This window comes from Mustela erminea, chromosome 4 (genome assembly GCF_009829155.1).
Source record: "Mustela erminea isolate mMusErm1 chromosome 4, mMusErm1.Pri, whole genome shotgun sequence".
Lineage (NCBI taxonomy): Eukaryota > Metazoa > Chordata > Mammalia > Carnivora > Mustelidae > Mustela > Mustela erminea.
The window spans coordinates 10670657-10678506 of record NC_045617.1 but is presented as its reverse complement, the minus strand read 5'-3'; positions in this window follow the sequence as shown (position 1 = coordinate 10678506).

Below are 7850 nucleotides of genomic sequence, written 5' to 3'. Positions count from 1 at the left end.
TAAGGGAGTTATGGCAGAGGGGGGGAAGTATGATTTAAAAAAAATAAAAAGGAATTCTAAAAATAAACAAATATGCTGTCATTATAATTTCCTAAAAAGAATCATTGGATGGTTAAACATGGGTCTGATTGATACTGCTCTTGAATCCAGAGCAAGGAAAAAAGCAACATGTTTTATTCAGACCTATACCTTTAACCTGCTAATTACATGATTTATGAGCCATGATGCAATCCCCATTCTACGGCCAGAAACAAAATAACAGCAGGCATCCCTCCTGTTCATCTTCAAATGGTCAAACTTTGAGTCAGGCACTGTACTAAGCCCTGAAGGTGCAGTTAGGAGCAAAACAGGCAAGTTCCTTCTCCTCCTGGTTCTTGTTATCTCATACTTTGTTGTCTGCAAAACATCCAGTAGGCGTAAATATACTCATTTCAGATATTTTGGTACGTATGATGAAAAAATGAGTATAGAACAATAACAGAGAGTAAGAGGACCTGGGTTGTGGGGGAGGCTACCTTAGATTGGGTGTTCAGAAAAGGCCTCTCTACAGAGGTGGCATCTACGCGGAGTCTGAACAAGAAGGTACCAACCAGGCCAAGATCGGAGAGAAAGGCAATGTAAGGACAAGGCTCTGGCACAAGAAAGAAGCAAAAGCCTTTGGATTACCACTTAAAAACAGACGCAGGTAGAAAGAAAGGATAATGATGTTTCCCATCAAACACAGCAACGGAAATGCCATGGTCCCGACCCATCCAGCAACTCGAGTTGCCAGATCGCGGTTGGTTCCCGTAAAGTTCAAGTTGTAACTGAGTTCTAGAATGTGGTCAGTGCAGTCTGTATTGTTATCATTGTTGTGTAACAAATCACCCCAAAACACGGGGACAGAAAACAACAATAAACAGCATCTCACACGAGTTCTGTGGTCAGAAATTCAGGTGCCACTTAGCCAAGTGATTCTGGCTTTGGGTCACCCCTAAGATTGTAGTCAGGACGCCAGCCAGAATGCCGTCATCTGAAGGCTCCATTTGGGCTGGAAGATTGGCTTCCTAGATGGCTCACTCACATGGCCAGAAAGGTGGTGCTGGCTGAGGGGAGGGGTCTCCTCACTCCGTGCACCTCTCTACGAGGCTGCTTGAGTGTCCCCAAAACGCAGCAGCTGGCTGCCCCCAGATGGAGGGAATCCAAGATAGCAAGGCAAAAAGTGGCCAAATCTCTTATGGTCCCACCTCAGAAGTCTTACACCATCACCTTCACCACAGCTGAGGGGTCACATGATCCAGGCCTGAGGCAGGTCTGAATACCAGTTGGCCAGGATCACAGGGTTGGGGGGCCACCTTGGCGGCCAGCCTCCACAGTCCGTCCTCTGACCCCCAGTGACTGATGTCCCCCCCTGCCCCGGGACGTAATCAATCCCCCCGGTGGAGAGAGCAACTTCCCTCACACCTCCCCTTTTGTTCTACTCAGGCTGCCCACAACTCTGAGGAGACCCTCCCCCCAGCGGCAAGGTCGATCTGCGCTACTCAAGTCTACCAATTCAAGATCTTTCATTTTTTGTTTTTTTCAGCATTATTGAAGGATCATTGACAAAACTGTACAATATTTAAAGCGCACAATACGATGATTTGATAAACCTTGTTCTCGGGAGTTTGGTCGTGTACATCTTGGCTGCGGGCATCTTGCCCACAGTATGTTCACAGCAAAACGAATTGGTCATAATGCAAGTTCGCCATAAAAGATAAAAAAAAGTAGTCGGCAGTTTGGTTTCATTTCTCACTAACAAATCAACTACCTTCAGCAGAGTTAATGTATTGGAGCTAGGCTATCAGTTTGGTTTCATTTCTTCACTGATGAAGTTCCCATTTTTATATTCCATAAATCTTAGCCATCCCTCATAATGGTCTACACGGCGACAAGTAGACATGGTGGTCTCGAACAGTGGATGATAACGCCTACGTATATTGACTTGATAGAAAATACAGTGATAAAACACACTAGAAGTGTGAAGTAAGAGCGTGTGAAGCCAGATTGCCTGCTACGCTCTCCCAGAAAATGATAGTGTATCAGTGACAATGATAAGAAAGCTCAGTTACAAATGCATTACAGCATTAGCATTTCTTCAACATTTTCCACAGAACTTTGGAACCATCTATCAATGGACATATGACAATATGCCAAGAATGAACAGCATAGAAGCCTTTCACAATGTAACACAGAGATGGGTTATAAATACGTATCCTGGTATTTGGAAAACCGATACCTCTCTTAATGAAAGAAATTAATAATTCATTTTATTCATGTTTTCCTGTTTCATTATGGCCTTTTTAATATCCCTCTTTTCTTTTGCATTGTGTAATTTTTAAAGCAAAATTGCCTTGTGGCTAATTAATTACACAAAGAGGTCTACGGTGTGGATGTCTACTGGACACAAGTAGAGTATGTATCAGGAAAGGACTCCTCATGTCAAGTGAATCAACACATGTAACACCTCACATATTTACCTTTTTTTTTCCTTAGGGAGAACCTTTAAGCTCTGTTTTCTTAGCAAATTTCAATTGTACAATACAATGTTATCAGCTATCGTCACCATGTTACACATTAGATTTTCAGAACATATTCATTTTATAACTGAAGGTTTTATACTCTTGTAGCAAGATCTCCCTGTTTCTGCCCCCAAATCACATGTTAATCTCATCTAGAAACACCCTCACAAACCCAACTGAAATAACGTATAACCAGATAGCTGGGCATTCTATGTCACCGTCAAGTTGTCACCTAAAAGTTTCCATCACAACCATTAAGAGGAGGTCAAATAAATTTACATTTCAAATATTTGTTGTTTCACATTTCCCATCCTCGTCCTATTCAGTTTGTAGTCTTGCCAATGCTTCACGATGCACGCACGATATAATTATGTGTAAGTGTGCGTGTGGGTGTGTATATCTCACATTCATGGGCGCTGTGTGCGCACAGCATTCTTTTCAAGAGGCAGAGGCATGAACTCAAAAGTTGGGAGACAACTGGTTTGGAGAGCCTGAAAGTGAAAAGAAGTGCTCACCCATTCTGAGCTTCTATTTTCAGTAATCATTTGTGGGGGCATCTGTCTGGTGGTTGGTAAGTCGTATCAAAATGCCGTCACCAGCTTGACTGCCTTATGAGAAGTGGGATAAAATGATGTGGTTTGGAGGGGAAGTAAATGTAAAAGTCACACCGAGCACGAAGAGGGGGTAGCTGTGGCAAGCAGTTAGCCTGTTGTTGAAGAGGAACAGAATATTTAGAATCAAGGACAAATTTCCCTTTTAAAAAGCCAGGAAATACATGATCCATGTGAAGATTAAAGCAATGAATACCTAAGACAAGTACCTAGGGAAGATTTTAAGGGGAAAAGAAAAAAGCTTTTCCATTTCAGTAAAAATTGTGTCTTATATTTAAAAAGGAGGGGGGAGCATAGAGATTTGGTAAGAAGGGAAGGAGGGAGGGAGGTGGAGACATGAATATCTACCGCCATTAGCTGCCAGCTACTTATTCAAAATACTCTACTCCCTTCTCCTTTTCTGCTCCCTCCCATTGAAACTTTCTTTTAACAGAATCAAAAATCGCAAGAATGAGCACGCTGCAATCATTTGCCAGCAGAGCCCTCCACTGCAGAGCTCAAGCCAACACTTAGATCTAGTCCCCGCAGACACACCGAGAGCCCTAGTCTCATGATTCAGACTGAGTTAGCCATAGTGGACCAATGTAGAATGTCCCAATCGAATTGTTCCTCCATGGGCCATCTTCCCATACCCTGGACCCCAATGCCCACAGCTAATCATAGAGGTACTTACACGCACATCGTGCAATGTCGTGTAAGACATGGGTTAGCCCCAAACTGTCTGCACAATTTCTTAATTATGTTGTTATTATTAAGAATTATAGTCTTGGGATAATTGCGTGGCTTAGTCAGTTAAGCATCTGACTCGATTTCAGCTCAAGTTGTGATCTCAGGGTCGTGGGATTGATCCTCTGAGGGCTCCATGCGCAGCAGAGTCTGCTTCAGATTCTCTCCCTCTCCTTTTCCACCCCCCCCCCACCCTCTCTCGCAAATAAAAAAATAAATCTTTAAAAAAAAAAAAAGGAATGGGGCACCTGGGTGGCTCAGTGGGTTAAGCTGCTGCCTTCGGTTCAGGTCATGATCTCAGGGTCCTGGGATCGAGTCCCGCATCGGGGTCTCTGCTCAGCAGGGAGCCTGCTTCACTCTCTCTCTCTGCCTGCCTCTCCATCTACTTGTGATTTCTCTCTGTCAAATAAATAAATAAAATCTTTAAAAAAAAAAAAAAAAGGGAAGAAAAAAAGAAAGATAGAAATTATAGTCTTGGCCATGAGTAGCATCTACCATTGATTAAGCCCCTTTTTTGAGCCAGATGCTGTGTGTGCCTGATTTTCATACACTGTGTCATTTCATCCTTCCAGCAGCCCTAGGTGGGAGATGCACCTACTCTTCAGCACTTTCTAGAAGAAACCAAGGCTTAAGTAATGTACCACAGGCCAAATCCGTGGCAAAGACAGATGGTGACTTCAGAGACTACCCCTTCCACTACTATACCAACAGTTCTCAGACTTTGGTGTGTATAAATGCAGAGGGCTAGACCCTGTTGCAAAGATTCTGACTCAGAATGCCCTAGGAAGTTGCTTTTTTCTTAAAACACCCCAAATAACGCTAATTTACAATGTTAGTAGCTTTCTGGGACACACATTATACTGTATTATAAAGATCTCTTAAACTGGCATTTCACTCTAACCAAACAAACTGAACTACATCTCAGATGTTAAAGGTTACTGTCTAAGTAACTCTCCTCTCTGATGTTATGAATTAAGGGAGAGGAACACAAACACACACACGTTTAGACTCCCCGGACTAAAACACCAGAGGCTGTGATTTGCATTACAAAATTATTCTTCAGCTTACAAAAAGGTTCTTTGTGGTGAGAAATTTCCAAAACAAGATGCCATACCACACTGCCCATAAACTGAACAAAATTGGTCACTAAAACTGGAAAAAAAAATTAAGAGAATTCTCAATGCATAGAAAACCACAGACCAGTGAATATCTTTTTATTTTTATTATTTTTATATTTACTTTATAAATATATTTATACATTTTTATATTATTTAAATATAAATATAAATTAAATATATTTTTATATTTATTATTTATTTTATATTTACTTTATATTTCAATTTTGTCTCCCGTATATTTTTCTTCAACATCTACTGCTTGTGCCACAAATCTGCTCCTGACGGGAAGTTTACAAAAAAGCTAGTAAACTATAACCAAGCAATTATTTTTTAAAGCACTCAAAAGGAACCAATCTGGGGGCACCTGGGTGGCTCAGTCAGTTAAGTGTTTGGCGCTTGATTTCTGCTTGGGTCATGGTCTCAGGGTCATGGGATCAAGAGCATCCCCCCACCCCGACCAGGCTTTGTGCTGGGCCTGGAGCCCACTTGAGACTCCCCCTCTCTCTCTGCCCCTCCCTGCCGCCCCCACACACACTCACTCCCTCTCTCACTTTCAAATAAATAAATAAATAAATAAATAAAACCAATCATGTCACATTTGACAACCTGATCTTTTTGAGGACTTTTTTGCTTGTGATTTTATATTATACTTATAGGGCCTAGTCATACCTTCTGCCAGTAAAGTTGTCCCTGGCTCATAGGATATTACTGGCCCTGTCTCCTTATCACGGGTCTGTTTTGGACACAGCATCAGGACTTCCAGGTAAACTACCTTTTGAATAAGTTTGTGAACAACTAGCCTAGCTCTCCCTTCTTTTTTTCTTTTAAGATTTATTTATTTATTTATTTATTTATTTATTTGAGAAGTAGCTTTATTTATTTATTTGAGCGCACAAGAGGAGGGAGGAGCAGGGAGAAAATCCTCTAGCGGACTCCCCACTGAGCGTGGCACCCCAAAGGGGGCTCGATCCCAGGACCCGGAGGTCATGACCCGCACTGAAATCAAGAGTCAGTTGCCCAATTGTTGGAGCCATCTGGCTGCCCCTAGCCTAGCTCCCTTTACATATGATTCTATTTGCACCATTTCAATTATATACTTCCCAGAAACACATTTATTATGTAATACAGTATGTGAAAGAAAGAACTTTTCAACTGTTGATTAAAATTTTTATTCTCACAGTGATTTTCCTGTTGCAAAGCGGTAGTGCCTCAAGCCAGGAAGTCCACGTACATCCCTGAGAGACGTGGAGAGGAATTACGCATGCGAACTCGCGCCATGGCCTGCTGTACATCATCATCTCTGCCCTGCAGAACAGGGACCTCGCTCAGCAAAAAGAGGGCAGTTGTGGGAGGATCCCAGGGGGGCATGGCGGAAACAAAGCCCAACCTCAGTTCCCAGCGTTGACAGAGGGAATGGTATGTCAAGGGCCTCCTGGGATGACTAAATGCAGATTCTACTTGGAAGTTAAGAAACAGAGCTCCAGCTCTGGGTAGAGCCAGCTTTAACCACCAACGGTGCTTTGGACTAACGAGCTGTTCAAAGAAATGGCCGAGGAGTCGACCTTGAATGATGGGAGGCAGACCCCTCCATGAGCTAAGAGGTGCCTGATGGGTGAGTATAGGGCTGAATAAAACCCAAGATTATCTCTAAGAGCCCGAGATGGGTGGTGCCTGACTACGGCCCCACGCTGCCCACCCAGGGGTGGTACAGTCCTCCAAGGCCCTCTCCAGCAACTCACCCTCACTACCACCAAACACCTCTTCCTGGGAACAGTTTGCACACATGGCTGGACACGGCTCATCCTTTGAAGCCATACCATCCATTCACTTCCACTCCCGCTGGGTCCTCTGCGCATGCTAGACTCTGCCTTCTTCCCATGTGGGCTGATTACAAATGTGCCCTCATCCCTCATGCTGCACATCCCAGACCGACAAGTCCAGAAAGCCCCTGGATGGTTTGGATGGGTCTTTACATGCCTTGACATAATTTAGCCCATAGTCTAAGCCCACATCCACCTTTAAGAACACCTGACCAGCAACCTATCTACAAATGGAAATAGCCATAAAACAGTCTGAGTACACAGGACTGAGGGTGTACAGGTGATGTCTAATCCAAGTTCAGTGTAAAAGAGGAAGGAAACTTTCCTGAAGAGCATCAGCTTGAACTGTCTGAACAACAGACAGGTGTTTGGGTCCAGGCTCTGAAAGGAGAAGGAGCTGAAAGAAGCTGCCCCCCCCATCGTCTGTGCATTTCTACCCTCCCCTGGTCAGCCAGGATGGCACAACCAGGTAACGAGTAAACTATATCAAACTGTGTTGGACAAAATCTCTGTGTACCAATGTCATCTTTATGGTACTACTGTCGTTGTGATGGTTATGTCTCAAATTCCTTATTTATAGTAAGAATGGCTGGGGGCGGTGCCTGGGTGGCTCAGTCGGTTAAGCATTTAGCGATTTCTGCTTGGATCACGATCTCATGGGTCTCCACATCAGGCTCTGCACTCAGCATGGGGTCTGCTTGAGGATTCTCTCTTTCCCTCTTCCTCCACCTCTCCCTTCTCCCTTCTCTCTCTCTCAAATCAATCAGTCAACCTTTAACCAAAAAAAAAAAAAAAAAAAAAGAACGGCTAACATCATTTGAACACTTTCCATGTGCCATGCAGCATGCTAGGACTTATATATATCATTTCACTTAATTCTCGCATCGGCCCAACAAGGTAGGCCCTGCTCTCTCTCTCTTCTCTAGAAAAGGAAGCTGAGGCTGAGAAAAGTAAAATTATTTGCACTAACTCAGAATAAGCACCAGTGTGGAGCTGTCCAGGATAGCCAAGCAGACCTAGGGACATAGTGGCCTG